The sequence below is a fragment of the Glycine max genome, chromosome 7 (genome assembly GCF_000004515.6).
Source record: "Glycine max cultivar Williams 82 chromosome 7, Glycine_max_v4.0, whole genome shotgun sequence".
In the NCBI taxonomy this organism is placed as follows: Eukaryota; Viridiplantae; Streptophyta; class Magnoliopsida; order Fabales; family Fabaceae; genus Glycine; species Glycine max.
The window spans coordinates 34,538,336-34,555,150 of record NC_038243.2 but is presented as its reverse complement, the minus strand read 5'-3'; the positions used below and the strand labels follow the sequence as shown (position 1 = coordinate 34,555,150).

General features: G+C 30.3%; 1 pseudogene; it reads right to left on the bottom strand.

The window, feature by feature from the left end:
• Nucleotides 1-11,233: 11,233 nt before the first annotated feature.
• LOC121175200 (adenine nucleotide transporter BT1, chloroplastic/mitochondrial-like) lies at nucleotides 11,234-12,071 on the bottom strand (annotated as a pseudogene).
• Between the last annotated feature and the right edge of the window lie 4,744 nt (nucleotides 12,072-16,815).

Here is a 16,815-nt window from a genome sequence, read left to right as displayed (position 1 = left end):
TCTGGGTTACTCAAAGCCACTAGCTCTTGAAGACATCCCTTCCCTTCTTTCTGAAGATGAAGCAAAATTTTCCTACCAAAACTTTATGCATACATGGGAATCCCTTGTAAGGGAGAGGAGCAAGGACAATACCAAAAACTTGGTTCTCTAGTCTGTTGTTAGAACTCACTTAAAAGAGAACATACTCATAGCTTTTTATGCACTACTTAGAACAATAGCTATGACTATTTCTCCTTTAATACTTCAAGCTGTCTTTTAATTTTGATAGGCATGCAAATACAATTGTTATACCAAGTTAGTAACAAGCTTGGTTTATTTTTTTCTTTTTTGTTTTTGTCTCGTTGTTATACCAAGCTTGCACTGGTTTACATGTGATGTTGTCTGGGGAATTGAAAAATCTACAATGCTTTAGGCTGCGGAGCATCATTAGCATGTTCATGTTTAGCATTTTTTTTTTCTAAATCATAATTATCTTTCACCAAAAATAATCAAATAGTATAACATTGTTGTAAGTATTTAACTAAGGTGCATATGTAAGACTCAAATACATGTTAATTAAGTTGGAACATCCTCAGCATATATGATTCATTGCTTGGTGGTAGCATTTAAATTTAGTATACGAACAAAATTAATCAGAGAAGCTCTCTTGATTGCCACACGTGTGTGGTAACCAAAGGTAGCAGGCAGACAGTTGAGTAGGGTACCCCAAATTCATCCATATAGTAGTAATAAATACACTCCTAAATGTTTACAAATAAGATCTTTTTCTTTCATTTTTTGGTAGAGGCTTTCATGATTTTTTCTTTTTTCTCAATATTTTTCTCTTCTAATTTCTCCATATTCAAATGATAGCCTTATAGTTGACCCCTCCCAAATGGGTAACTTTGTTGTTGTTGTATGATAGATGTTAAACCTCAATTCATTTTGTCAGTTTTCACTTCTTTTCTTTTATCATCATCTATATTGTTCTCTTTGTAGCTTTCATATTTAAATATCCAAGTAGAAAACATTTCAATTTTGAACTGCCTCTGCTATGTAGCTGTAGGAGTGTTTTGTGATTTCAAAGAAAATACACTTTAAATGAAATAAGAATTAGTTTGATCAACCTGCCATACATTTAAATTAATAAGGATGAAGTTTACCTAGAATTTCAGCACTGTTAATTGAGGAAAATATTGGGGAGCGACAAAACTTTATTTTTACAAACTCTTGCTTGTGATAATATTGGATAACATCATGCTTTCAGTATATGTAGTAGATTCAAATGAAACCAAATGTTATTCCCTTGGAACAATGTTTCCACCCCTTAGGCTTCGTTCTTTTCCAGAGAAGAAGGACCTATATTCTCCATGTCTTCTTTGTTGTGCCGTTTTTCTTGTGAGCATTAACTATTGAAATCCATTTCCTCGGTCCAAAACCAACATCCTTCAAGCTAGATAAGTGAGGTTTCCAACTTTTTAGACCAGTACCTGAATTCTTGTCATTGCTGACTTCACTTTCACAAACAAACTCTGCCTTTCTCTAGTATTTCTAAGACTCATGTCTGGTAAAATAGATGCTACATTATTAAATAGTCATGATACTTGACAAGGTGTTCAATAGTACAAATATTGAACTTGACTACTGATATATTCAGTATTGTTACTATACATATGAGTAACTCATTTTCTTAAAAGAAAACTAGCATCATTCAAGCCACATAATTGACGTATCCAACTCTTTAATCCTACATGTGAAGTGTTGTGTCTATCATTGCTTATGTTCCGTTGAGTTTCAGTAGTTGAAGGAATCATAGATTTAAGACTATTCCATTCCCATACAAATTGTTCCCTTTCTCCAATATTACTAATAGTCATGGCAAGTAATATATATAGGGTGAATTTAATAAGTGTGTTGCTTCCCAATGTGTACTGGTGTATAAATATCTAAGCTGTCAGCAAATGTTTTTCTTATTATGGAAAAAGTGCACAAGTTCTGATTCAGTTGGCCACCATTGTTCTAGGCCACGAGCTGCACATAATTTATGTTTTTCCTTAGACACAACAAACAAGTTTTGCTCATTTATAGGAACCTTAATCTCTTTGTCAACCATTTTTTTACCCATGACATCATTCTTGTAATCCTACAGATAACGAACATATTTCCTTACCCAAAAGCCAGCATCCGAGAAGCCAGATAAGTGATATAGCCAACCTTTCAAACCAACACTTCAAGTATTATGTCCAGCATTGCTGAATTGAGCTTTTCCAATTGAAATAAATTTTAATTTGCTGGTCTAGATTAGCAGCAACAAGAGCAGAGTGAATGAAATTTATGGCAGAGACTAGAATAGGGGCTGCATTTGGGAGGGTAGTTAGGACCTCAGATCCAACACATATGGCAGTGATGTTGGTAGCAGGGACATGAGCTATGACATTCTCAGTAACCCAGTTTGCTGCAGTGGCATTGGACTTACCAATGCCAAGTAGCTGGTCATTGGGAACAGAAACAATTACACAGATTCTTGTGTTGGCAAGTTGCTTGCTTATGAGTTTGCTACTATAAGTATCCTGATCAAGTTCTGCATCACTTGACCACCATTGTTTCAGGCTATGTGCCTCAAGAATGGATACCATAAACAATGTTGTGACTTGTGACTTGCAAGACATTCAGACTTCAACCAACTAAAATAGAACCTAAATAACTATACTCAACCAATTCTAACATTCTGAATTCAAAAAAAAAATCCTAGTTAATAAAACTATACATAAGGGTTTGAATGGTTAAAAGGGTGTATGCAACTGATGATGTTTGGGGAACATTTTTTGGGGACATTATCATTTGGAAATGCTTAGGGCATTGAAATTGTGCATCAACTTTCACTATTTTTCTGATCAATTGCTTACTAGTGTAATGTAACTGTTTTAAATCTTGTCTTCAAACATTGACCATATGTAACTTTCTCATGCAAATGGATTCTCCCAACCTTTTTTTTTAATTTTCAAAAACAGAACTCATGAAGAAAATGGTTAACTTTATAATTTTGTGATCTTGATCTTGATCATATTATAGAAATTGATCTTCTTATGTATCTATACTATTTTTTTAGTCTTGATGCCTATACATTTTTAAAGTTGCGATGCAATATTCAAATGAATGCTAGAGTTACTATTTATTTCTGCCATCCCTGTCATTCTTTTTATTTTCATATTATGGCATTTTTCTCGCTCTTACCTATATACAGGCATCTAGTAGCATTCTATGTCAATTTAGTGGAGAACAAAGTTTTGGACTTATTCAGTCCACTGTTGCCAATATTGTAGATTGATAGGAAAAGATTGATGTGATATAAATATCAAATAAAGATTATCTACCCATATATAGCTTATCTGAAGCTTTGTTCAATTGATTTTCTTAATTATATTTTATAGATTCTACCGATAGTAACTTTGTGCAAACAAATATATGTATACCATTTTGATTCTTTTATACATTCATGCTAGTAGCCAGTATTTATGGTTGTTTTCCCATATTTTGATGTATGCCTTGCAATCATTAATTGGAAGGAATTAGATCTGAGTGATTTCCACATTTAAGATAAATTGTTGACAGTTGCTTTTAATTCCATTTACCTGATGGTAGCTTGCTAATTTGTGCCTGTTGCCAGGAACTGCATGTGAACTCCAGTCCCAACTGTTTTTGGCTTCCTAGCATAGACAATTTATGTGGCTAGAAAAGTTGGTTCAAATAATGTTACATGGTTTTTTCTTCCCTTTTTTTTATTAAAACTGTTTAATGTTTTGTACAACAATATGATGTCAACCTATTAATTTCATATATAATGTTTCAAAAATAAAATTCTTAGAAATTCAAATTAAATACAGGTAAATCACCTTGAATGCAGGAGATGGACTACAATAATGAAGCAAGCAATGGCATCAAGTTCAGGTAAGTGCATGTTGTTGAGATTTCATGCGTGTTTGAGAAATCACCTTTTTTTATCCGCGCAAATGGATCATGCGTGTTCACTGCCATCCGTTTAAATCTGTAATAAATAATAATATGGGAAACATATATATTTACAATTCACTAATGCAAAATACCATTTGCTTTATTTGCAGGATACTTGGATACTTCACAATTGGGTAAATTGTGTGTTATTAAAATATCGTTTATTTCATTTGAGTGTTCAAATTTGGGAGTAAAATCATATTGTTTGTTTCCTATGATGTATATAGTGTTTCAACCATGAAGCTTACAAATTGTATTGTAAAATATGGTGCTATATATATATATATATATATATATATATTCATTTTTTGATACTTGACATTTGTCTCATTTATTATGTAAATTGTTGTAATATGTAATTAAATGATTTTATAATTGTTGAAAATGATTAATATATTTTGGGTCCAACAATGTATAGTTTGTTGCTTAAAGCTACCAGATAGTAGTAAAAAAATACCACAAAAAAAACCAAAAAAATTACAATAAAAAAGCACAAAAAATACAAAATTTCACATCTAAGACGGTTATTAAAATAATCGTCTTAGAATGGTTTACAAACTAAGTCGGTTAGCACGTAACCGTTGTAGAAAGACTACACTTTCTAAAACGGTTATTTTTAAAATAACTATCTTAGTATGTCAACCATTCTAAGACGATTATTCTAATAACCGTCTTAGATTCACAACTATGAATCAGACAATCTAAGACGGTTATTGTTTAACCATCTTAGTTTTTGAAACATTCTAAGACGAAACAATAATTATCTTAGAATTGCAACTATGAACTGAACAAACTAAGACAATTTTCGCTTGAACCGTCTTAGTATCTTTACCATTCTAAGACGGTTATTAAAGTAGAGTATACTAAGACGGGTTAGATGCAAAAACCGCCTTCGTAGATGAAGCATTCTAAGATGGTTTTTCTATAACCGTATTAGAATATGCAACTTTCTAAGACAGTTTAAAAACTGTCGTTGTATTTATGTTGACATTTTACGACATGCTTTTCTAAGACGGTTTAAAATCGACATAGAAGGGCCTAATCAACCAACTTAGAATATAATAATTCTAGTAGTGTTCTCTTGGAACCGCCTTAGAAAATGAGACGGTGACATTTTGTAATTATTATAATGAAAAATGCTTTTTACAACATACATTCTAAGACGGTTACTGAAAACTGCCTTAGAATGTTATGTCTAATAAAATTCCACTAAAAAAAATCAAAAGCCCTATAACTAGCGAGAAGTAGCCTCGACTCAATTAACCTCTACATCTTTGGAACTTTCGCGGCTAGCCTCCGTGCAGTGAAAACGAATATCCTTAACTCAACCCAAGGCCAAATGCCTCAACTCAACCCTCTCACTCCCACGCTCTCATACTCACTCATTCGCTCACTTATTCTCTCTAGGGTTTTTTGGAATCAGAAAACAAAATAGGGTTTTTGTGGCAATCTTCGGCAGAGTGTTCATGGCGGCAGCGGCTAAGAGCGCAACGAAGAAGAAACCCGCTCCGTCCAACAGAGCCGCTGTGAAAGCCACAGTGAAGAAGACAGTCGCGCCTAGGACCACCAACTCCGACATACAGAAGGTGGTTCTGGTGTCTTCCGAGCTCGGAGACTTCCTCAGTGCTTCACAAGTCTCCCGATCCGAAGCCATCAAGAAATTTTGGGCCTACATCAAGCTACAGAATCTTCAGGTCTTGTTTCCGTTTTCACGCAATGTTTTGTCTCTCTTTGAGATCTTTGCATTTTCACTAGGAAAAATGTTGATTTCATTTCCAGTGCCTTGATTCTAACATGGTATCAAAGCGATACCACTTGCCTTGATTTTTTTTTCTACTGCTTTGTTTGTTTGATTTTTTCTTTTCTCTTCTCTGTTTTCTTTTATACTTTCATTTTCCTGTGAAAATTCCAAAAAATTGAGCAACCCTTTTCTTTTTCTCAAGAAATCCTTTGCTCTGTTATTCCCTTTTTATTTGAATTGGATTTGGTGAAGATATTCTTGCCAATCTTGAACGTGTCCTAAAAGCATTTCTTGGTTTCCTTGAGAGCGGTGTTTTCAATTTTCTTTTGTGAGAGCGGTTTTTTCAGTGGTGGTGATTGTAGATTGTTGCTCCTGGCAGCGAGATACTGTTTGAAGACGAGTGTTGTTCTTTGCTTATTGTTTTACTAGAATAGCGAGCACATGTTAATTGTGATGATGATTTTTTTCATGAACGATGATGATTGTGGGTTTTACAGTGGGTGCTGCTTCAAATTTATGGACTGGGATTAGGAAATTGAATTTATGTGGCTTGGCTGCACTTTGAATTTGAAGGTCTCGTATTCTGGTTTGATGAGCTGAAAAATTATGCTCACATGTGTTAGTGAAAAATTCTCAATGAAGACAAATTGGATTTTGGATTTCAAGAAGTTCTTGGGTGGTTCAATGGTCGAAATATTTGGTGATTTGGAGATTGTAATCAAGTTGTTTGATGAAATGCCTACTAGACTCTTGCAATGTTTAAAAAAAATAAAGGTTTTTTTAATAGGTTCATCGGTTTGCTTCTTGCTTGCTGCTAAGTTAGTTATTGCCATCATTGGGAATTATGGATATTGAAATATTTAACACTGAATCTTGGTTGACATTAATCAAATTAGTAGGTACTTTACACATATAACTGTACTTTTTTAATACAAAGGAAGGAATCGTGGACATGGATCATGTAGAAAGTTGAGCCTTCGAGGGAGCTTTACAGCAGAAAGTATTACTACATTATAATAGTTCCATATTCAAGTGCCAACTAAATATAGTTACTAGTATCTCTCTTACAAAAGTTATTTTTTTATTTACTGAATTTCAAGACTTCATTCTAACATTATAACTACTTAGGTTATGCCTGCAAGGTATATTTTACTCTTTCTCTTGTTAGGATCATATATAATGCATGTCATTTGGGAGTCATGAGGTAGTTAATTTGGTGGTAGAGTGATATGGAGGTTTGAATTTTTCTATATGAATAATATTTATTAATAAAAATAAATCAAAATAAAATAATTCATGGCGTTTTCTTTAGTCTATATGTTATACGATATTAATTGTATGACTACAGTGATCCAACTGCCACTATATTTAAGAGTAATGAAGGCAAAGACTCATTTGCACCTTACATAGCTTCATTCTCATCTACAGGACCAAATGCAATCACTCCAGACATTCTTAAGGTAACTTTATATATAATATACATAATAATATAATTGTATGACTAATATAATAATATAATATACACAACAATTTGTATTTTCCAATATCATTTTCTTAATCTAATTATATTATTTCCAATAATCTCATGCCTTTCTAAAACATTATTTTATTATTTATTTGGATTTCGAATATACTTATATTGATTTTATTATATATAAATGGTTTTAGAATTAAAATTATTTATTAAATTTTATCAATCAAATAAACCTTTTTTCTTTGTTTAAGGGTTCAATCAAATAAACTTAATTACTAATATATGGACTTGATAGTTTAAAGTTTAAGACACACCAATAAATGTTTTCTTTTTTGGATCAATTCTTTGTGTGTATAGTTTTGTTTTTTTTTTTTTTTTGTCCTGATATCTTTATGCAAGTTTAATACACCTAATGCCTTGTTTTATATACTTATATTCCATTGACATGTTTTTATTATTTATCCTCTTTTGTACAATTTGGTGTTTTTAATTGATTTACAAAGTTGAATTGTTTGTTCATGGTTAAGGTCCAAACATACTTAATATTTGCTTGCTCGTGGCTATGGTCCATCCTCTTAATATTTGACATGAGGAAGTAGAGAAAGAAATTCTCATGTATCAATACCTTAAAAATGATAAATTAAACTTGCATTTAATGATAAACTTTATCACAAATAACATAAAAAAATAGGGAAAAGAATTTAATTGCGTGAAGGGAGATAGGATTGTGATAGATAAATAAAATCTTTTAATTGTATTTTTTACACATTTGAATATGAATTTAAATTGTGATATATATTTAGTATATGGATTCTAATTCATATCAAATGATTTATTTATTGGCTATAGTTCATGGAGATAGTTGGTGTCACATTTCTTTTCCCTAGCCATTTTACCCATTTTCTTTTCCCTATTCCTTTCATTATTGATGTCTCAACCACTTCCTCCATCTGCAAACTTCATCAGCATCTCTCTAATTTGTTATATCTTTGCAAACGGAGTCATAAATAACTTCATTATTCTCTTTTCATGAATAAAAAAAGACGTTGGTTTGTTGCAATACTTGTTACGCATCTTTGCAAGTCCCCTGAAATATTTGTAATGAGATTCTCCGAACAATTCTTTGTTTATATAGAGTAGTAATCAGAATTCGATTGAGATTTTATTTTGTTCTTTATATAGTTGATGTTTGCAACACCTTAATTAAGTTTTAAGGTTTGAATTCTGAATTTTAAATGCAAACTAAATTATATTAAAAAGATGAATATTATGATTAGAAAAAAATAAGATTTAAAATTTTCTAACCATTTTTTTATTGGACAAGTTACAGGTAAGTCAGCTAAGATTTCACCTTCTTTGCACTTTTGTTCCCTATCATGGTTAGTTGTAAGTAAGCAACAGTGCTTGAATTGAGTTAGGAAAATTAATATTATGAAAGTAGGGTCCTATTTGGTTTTATTATGATATTATTTGTTGCTTGTAATTTTTAGATATGTTGTCATATAATTGGTTGTTAGTTATTTATTCAGTAACTGCATTCTCTTTATTATTTTCTATTCGTTAGTTGTGACATTATTTGGCCTATTTGTGTCGATGTGATTTTCAGTCCTTTCTTGGCTTACACCCTTGTCATTGAAAATGCGAGTTTTGTTGATGAAGAAGTAGAGCCTAGAGGTAACAAGTTGGGTAGAGGATGATGTTCTTACAATCACTGTCATCACAACAAATATAGGCATCAAGAGGTACCTTCTAGTGTTGTGACCCTGCACCACTAATTGTCTTATTGTGCACTAAGTTCAACCAACTTCTTATCAACTATTCTACTATTTGTATCAGCATAAGTGTAGAACATATCTTGAACTAAATGATTGGATGTTTTAGGTCTAAATAAATAAATCGAAAATAAAACAATTAAGATCCTCCTACAAAGAATAAATTAGCTTGGAGTTACATAGAAATGATTAATTTATCAGTTTGAATCATCCATATAATGGCTTAAGTTACCAAAACCGGTGTGGTGTCAATAACATAGTAGAGGATAAATTATCATCATGTTATTCATTTGATATGTGGTTTACTTGACTGTATACGTGAAGATTTTCTTGTCCATTGTGTACGTAAATATAAAACATGCAGTACTTCTGTCAGCAACTACCCTAATAAATTAATTAATTTATTCTCTCATAACTTGTATTACTTGCCAGTAATTGTATCTCCACAAGACATATTTTGTTGGCAAGACAACTTCATTAAGTAGTATTCAATACGAACTTATGACATAAGAGTTTCATCTTAAGTTTAACTACAAAAATTTGATGGCATTTTGTTCTCTCAATAAGCATAATTTGAATAATCTTGGCCTAGTCTTTGTAGCATAGGTAGATTAAATGAATAAGAGAAGAAACCCAGAAAGTCATTCCTTTATGTCATTGAAATGGCACAAATTTCTACTACCTAAACAAATTGACATTTTGTAGAAGTATAACTAACTAGCGGTGGGGGGTTTGGGTAACTTACGCAAGATCCTAGGTAATAGGATGTGACCAGAAAAATTAAGGTACGTAGAAGAAAGGTGAAATTCTAATATTATATTTTGCAGGTATATATGACTCACACAGCTCTCATTTCTTATCCTTTTTTCCTTCCCATATATGTAAAACAATTTTTTTAAAAAAATAATAAAATAACAAGAAATCTCTAGCTATTTCTGTTTCTTTCTTTCTCTATGTGTGTGTTTTGTTATGCTTCTATGGGAATAGGGTAGTCTGTAGACTTTGTCAAAGGTCTATCTAAGAAGCACAAGAACTAAGGCATGCAGTGAATGAATGAATGATGAACAGTGGAAGTTGTTGTTTGATGCAAGAGGAACATGACAAGTTCTACTTTTCATGAGAGAGAAAGGGATAAAAAATGATAGAAAGAGAAAGTAGGAAAAGTAGCCATCATTTCTCAATAATAGAAGCAATTACAAACAAACCCACAAAAAGAAGCATATGATTTGATTATTTTCTCCCCCATATATACAGCTAGGTGAAATTTTCTACTTAGAAACAAGTCACATATGCCCGTGAACACTGTTGATGTGGTTATGCCCACATGTCCTCTCTACTATGCAAGTTAAGATCTTCACAACCCTACGTGTCATCACAACTCAAAATGCAGCATGCATAATTTTGATTTGCTTCAATATCTAAACCTTTTAAAAAGTTATGAAAAAATATTTTTACAAGCAAAAAGACAGTTGTCCCATCTTAATGAGAGAGACCATATGCTTGATGTGTTGAATGCTTCAATGTTCATATTGACTTGACTAATTCAATGAGAGAGCATATGGTTTACACATGAGTTGAATGCTTCAATGTTCATATTGTTGGATAACCACAACATAAATTCATTTATTTTTTTCGTATATATAATATGGGATCTTAATGAGAGAGACCATATGGTCGATGCCTTTAACCTCACTCAATTATGTGACCTAAATTCGCTTAATAATTTGGTTTAGGCTTCATTTATATATTTATTTAAAAGCAAAATTTATTTAAATTAGCTAAACAAAAGCACAAGAAGTGCTTTGACTAATTCATTTGTATTACAAAATTCATTGATTAATTCATTTGTCTTACCAAAATTTTTTATGGTTCCCCCCCCCACCTTTCTGGTTCTATTTTTTGTAATGCTTTGCCTATCTAATTGTATAATTTCTTTTATTCTCTGATATATAGCAATTTGCTTGGAAACCCATTTTGCGATGTAGTATTTAATTTCATCCATAATTCGAGATTTTTAGGACACATCACACAAGTCACAATGTGAAGGATAAAATCTATAAATTGTAGTTAATTTATTAATTATATTCTTCAGCCTATATATATATATATATATATATATATATATATATATATATATATATATATATATATATATATATATATATATATATTCAAAATAACTTAACCAGATGTGCAAAAATGAAGAATGCAGTATTGCAGTATTGTATCTTAGCTTCAAAACTATTATATCTCATCCTACTCCTCATCATCATCATCCTCTACCAATATCCTCTTGCATGCTTCATAGCACATGAAAGAAATTCCTGCAGTTGGCACCAAGTTCATGCAACTAGGTCCCAACCCTTTATACAATCCTAGGATCCCTTCTTGCTCAAGAATGCTTGCATGGGCATGAATCACATTTTTCTTAATTTTCCTTCCATTGACAGCTCTCACTTGCATGTGTTTGCGAGCCACTTCGAGTGGAAAGGTAGCACTACCTGAAAATGCACCAGCTGCTGATCCTATCAAAAGGGTTTCAATGTTGCCAATCTTGTATTTTTTGAAAATTTTCTGTATGTTTTCCTCAAGGTGTCATAGGCAAAGTAATTGGTGGTAGAATATGGAATTACTCAAATCAGACTCGGAGTAAGACCTCTATAAAGTTATCCTGCACCCTCTTCTCTAACTATTTTCTGTTTGGTTTTATATGTACACACCTGGATACTTAGTAGAGTCTTTAGTAACTATACAGGATATGTGCATATAGTTGAACAAACTCCAGCACAAGCACCTGCTATCAATGATGCTGGAATAGGCATTTTGGAATGCTCCCTTGGCTTTGGTGAGAGGTTGTTGTTAACAATTTCATAAGCTAATAGCTGCAGAAACAAGTGAATGTATTTAGATGCGTAAAAAAACATATCACTTAACAAAGGAGTATACTAGATCACTGTCTTACAGGTAACTTATCTCTATTCAAAATTTGGTCCTAAGCCTTGCCAACAAAAAATTAATAAGAACAAAAGGGTCAAAGTTAATTTACATCACAATATTTAAAGTAAGGCACCTAAATTGTTACTTCCCCACCCATGGATAATCCCTTGGCTTTGGAAACTGATACTAACTACATTTATTAATAAAAAAAATAGAACCACAGCCAAAAAATGTTAACAAAACTATGGAATCTTATGAATCTGTCAGACAATCCTACTAGAGTAAGTGTTGACCAAGATTGGTGAGAATCAAATGTCACAAACAATATTCCAATCATTGTAATAGGGAACGATTTTTCAACTTTTTATGCTCCACTGAAACGCAATGGAATGGATAAGTTTTACTGGTAAATTGTAGTCCGTCTTATTCTAGGTTTAATATACTTACCATTTTAAGGAAGTTTTTGAGGGTACATATTTAGATACAGGGTTTTAGTTGAAGTTTTAGATTAGTGTTGCAGGTGGAATTTACATCATATATCACATTGCTTATGTATTGACTTGGAAATATCTGATTTCATGGAGATAGGGAACCATGCCACTCTTCCCTAAATCTAACATATTGTCTGTAAAAGTGGAACAGGCAACCTAACCAGGAAGATATCCTTAATATCGTTCACAGAATGTATAAGAAACACAGTATATCTAGGGATAAAGTTGAAAGGGTTGTGAACACTTTCCCTAATTAAGGTACTCACATGTTGGTTCATAAAAGTTTTTTGTTACAGATATGCTATTAAAGCATGAGTAGTTATAAAGAACATGTATTATTTGATAAATTAAGTAATATGGAAAAAATATGTGGCTGATATTTCCTGTAGAACACTTCTGAGATTGTTAGTTATATGGTTTAAAGTTCATGCTTATCCACATACTAGCCTGTGGCTGATATTTCCTGTGGAGTGCCTTTTGTTTTATAACTTTCTTTGCATTAAAGTATTATTTAATTTGCTTCTTTATTTGATGTAACTAACTTTCTTCATGTCTGAGATATTAGGGTTTTCATTTTTCATTTATTTTGTTGTTGACAGCTTTGGACTTTTATCGAGTTCTAAGATCACGTACATATCACTGATCTATTTTAAAGGTAAGTTTACATTTACATCTTAGTGGTATCTATATGATTTTCCATTTCAAAAATGGCAGAATTATAATTTTCAATTACCTTTATTGTTTATCATTCAATAGAGTGTATTAACAGTAGGTTTAGGTGGACCAAGACAAATGATATAAAAAAAAACGGGGAAAAAAGGGATTCTCTCTTTTCGTGACTCTTAAATGTGGTTTATTTTGTACTACAAAAATTATTCTCTCATTATATCTCTCACAGTTTATTAGCATATAATCATATACTTAAAATCCAATTGAAAATTGTGTATGTTTCTATCACCTTGCATATTAATATATTATTTAGGTATATAAGTAAAGCAATGTTTCCATGGTACAAGAGTAAGACTAATGCAAATGGAAATATCTAGTACAAGAGTAAAATATATATATATATATATATATATATATATATATATATATATATATATATATATATTCATTTTTTCATACTTGACAATTGTTTGTTTCATTTATTATGTAAATTGTTGTAATACGTAATTAAATAATTTTATAATTGTTGAAAATGATGATTAGATTTTTGGTTTCAATCAATGTATAATTTGTTGCTTAAAGCTAGCTACCAGACAACAGGAGAAAACAAAGACCACAAAAAATAACCAAAAAAATATAATAAAATAGCAACAATGAAAAAAATGAAATCTAAGAAGGTTGTTAAAATGACCGTCTTAAAATGGTGTACAAACTAAGTTGGTTATTGAATGACCGTCTTAATTTGTCAATCATTCTAAAACAGTCCTTTTAATAATCGCCTTAGATTCACAACTATAAGCAGGACATTCTAAGACGGTTATTTAATAACCATCTTAGTTTTTGAAACATTCTAAGACAGTTAATCAATAACCGTCTTAGATTGACAACTATCAAGCAGACAAACTAAGACGGTTTTCTCTTTAAGCGTCTTAGTATTTTTAACTTTCTAAATCTGTTAAATATAAAATCGTCTTAGAAAGTAGAGTATACTAAGACGGGTTAGGTGGAAAAACCACCACCTTCATAGATTAAACATTCTAAGACGGTTATTCATCTTAGTATAGTAATTTTTCTAAAATGGTTCGACAATCGTCATAGTACATGTGATGCCATTTTATGACACGCTTTTTTAAGACAGTTAAAAATCAACTTAAAATGGCTTAATCAACTGACTTAAAAAGCGTTAATTCTAATAGTATCATATAATATTCTATCATGATTATGTTTGATATTTGATCTCTTCGTATTGCTAATAACTCCAAAGTTGTATCATATAATATTCTATCATATAATATTCTATCATGATTATTTGTAAGATTTGTTTAAATCATTTATAAAATTGAATCTTTACTTTTAACAAAATCATACTATATATCTTATTATATCACCAATGAATCAATGTTTGAATCTTCATTGAAGTTAAAAAATACTTATATGATTAGATTTGTTTGGATAATTTTTTAAAAAAATACTTATAGAAAAGAAAATAAAATAAAACTTCTTCATTTTGCATAAGGTAATTAAATTAGTACATAATCAAGTTAATTCACGAAAACTCTTTCGTATTAGTTTCTCTAAAACTAAGTTTTAACTTATGTATAAACTAATTTTAATTTACTATTCTTTTAGTTTTAAATTTTTTTTAAATTTTTATTTTTAGTCTTTGAATTTTTTTATTTTAACTTTTAGTCCTTTAACTTTTTTTCATGCTAACTTATTGTTCCCATTAAAAGTAAGAACGAAAAAAGTTAAAAGACTAAAAGTAAAAATGGAAAAAAAATTAAGGGATTAAATGAAAAAATAAAAAATTTAGAAAATAAAAACATAAACTTTAAAATTTAAGTACTAAAAATATATTTGATCTTTTAATTTATATAGAAGTTTAGTTTTCTTTTTCTTGTTTTTTTAGTACTTTTAAAGAAATTTTTTCAAACATATTAATGAATATTATGTTATTTAAGAATAAAAAAGTAAAGCAAACCTTTTAATTATGATGTCCAATCTCACGTTAATGAAATGCACAAGTGAAAATGATAGAATCCCAGTCATAATTTTTGCCATCTAATTTCGGCTCAGCTATTCGCCATCATAATTTAAGCAGTTGGGAAGACTTCAAAAACCATTCAAATGTTTTATTATACCTCTATTGGGTATAATATGCGGAGAATAGTTTTATAATATAAACATTCAAATAATCAAATCACATGGCGAATAAAAAACCAAATCTGTGTAAGTAAAAGTTATATATAAATTAGCTTGGTCCCACCCTAGAAGAAACAATTTCTTGAAAAATTCTTTCAGACCAGCCAATTGATAGCTATCCATCTTATCTATGGTATGGTATGAATAAGAAAGAAAATATAATATAAGATATTATTAGACACACAATACTATAAGTATGGAACGAGGAAATGCCACCAAAAATTCCACACGTCAAGATGCATTTGGCAATAAGGCCAACTACCGCCTAACAATACATGTTCAAAAAGATTAATTTCGGTACCTAAATTGTAGATATCTTATCTTGGCTTGTCCCAAAATCTATGTGAAATTTGATTGTGTTTAACGTGCTTCTATATGATTAATTCAATGAGAATCTTTCATGGAACATTCACGAACAGTTGAGAATTTAATTTCCAAGGGTTGATCTATATATCTTGAACCGTTTTCATTACTTAAATAGATTAGATGATCGTTCAACTTTTTTCCTTAACGACAAAGAGTGTCTAGTTTTTTTGTAATGGACTGAGGTTTGTGTTAAAATCATACATGAGTTATTTAGATTTTGTTTGGATAAGTTTTTATATATAAGTATAAGAGTAATGTAAACTCTCTTATACTATATAATAAGGGAGAAAAAAAGTTTAAATTAATTTATATTTAAAATCATTTATGAAAAAATCATTTATTTTCTATTAAAAAAAAGTCACTTTTACTTACGCACAAGTTAATCTTAGTATATGAGATTCTTTTCTTATAAATACTTATAAACAAATTTATTTAAATATGACCAAATGATTTTTTTAAAACAAATTGTAAAGCAATTGGTTTTATTCTGGGAGCTGGAAGCTTTTGTCTTGCAAGCGGGAAGTTTTGGCTTATATAAGAGCTGGTCAGTATTTTTTATAGTATCTAAATTTTTGTTTGACCAGTGAAGATTTTTTAATTTTTTTTATTAAGGTTTTTAGTTTTTAAGTTTTTGAAAAAATCAGTTTTCTATTTTTAAAAACTCATTAAATAAATAAAAATAATGGATTCAAATATTTATTCAAAAACTAAAAACTGAAATTTTTAAAACTTTAGAAATCTTGACTGGTTAAAAAAAATTCAAGGATTAAAAATCTTAATGAAAAAAAGTTGAAACTTTAACTAGTAAAATAAAAATTTAGAAATTAAAAATTGAATTTAAAAAAATTAAGAATTAAAAACTCAATTAATTCTTGTCATTATAGATGACTATTTTAGATATAAATAGATTTATTTTCTAAGTCACAAACATGTATCTTTGAAAGTGTTTGAAGTATTCTATAAACATGTTTAAAATAAAATAAAATAAAAAAGTTTTTTTTTTGCATTTTTTTCATTTAGAAATTTCATGGAAGAGAGTTTAAAAATGATGAATTTAAGGCCTTCTTTGAAACGAACGATATCCTCAAGAATTTCTCTTCATCGAAAATAACTCAGTAAAATGGGATAGTGAAAAGATAGAATAAAAGCCTTACGAGTGTGTTTGGATGAGGG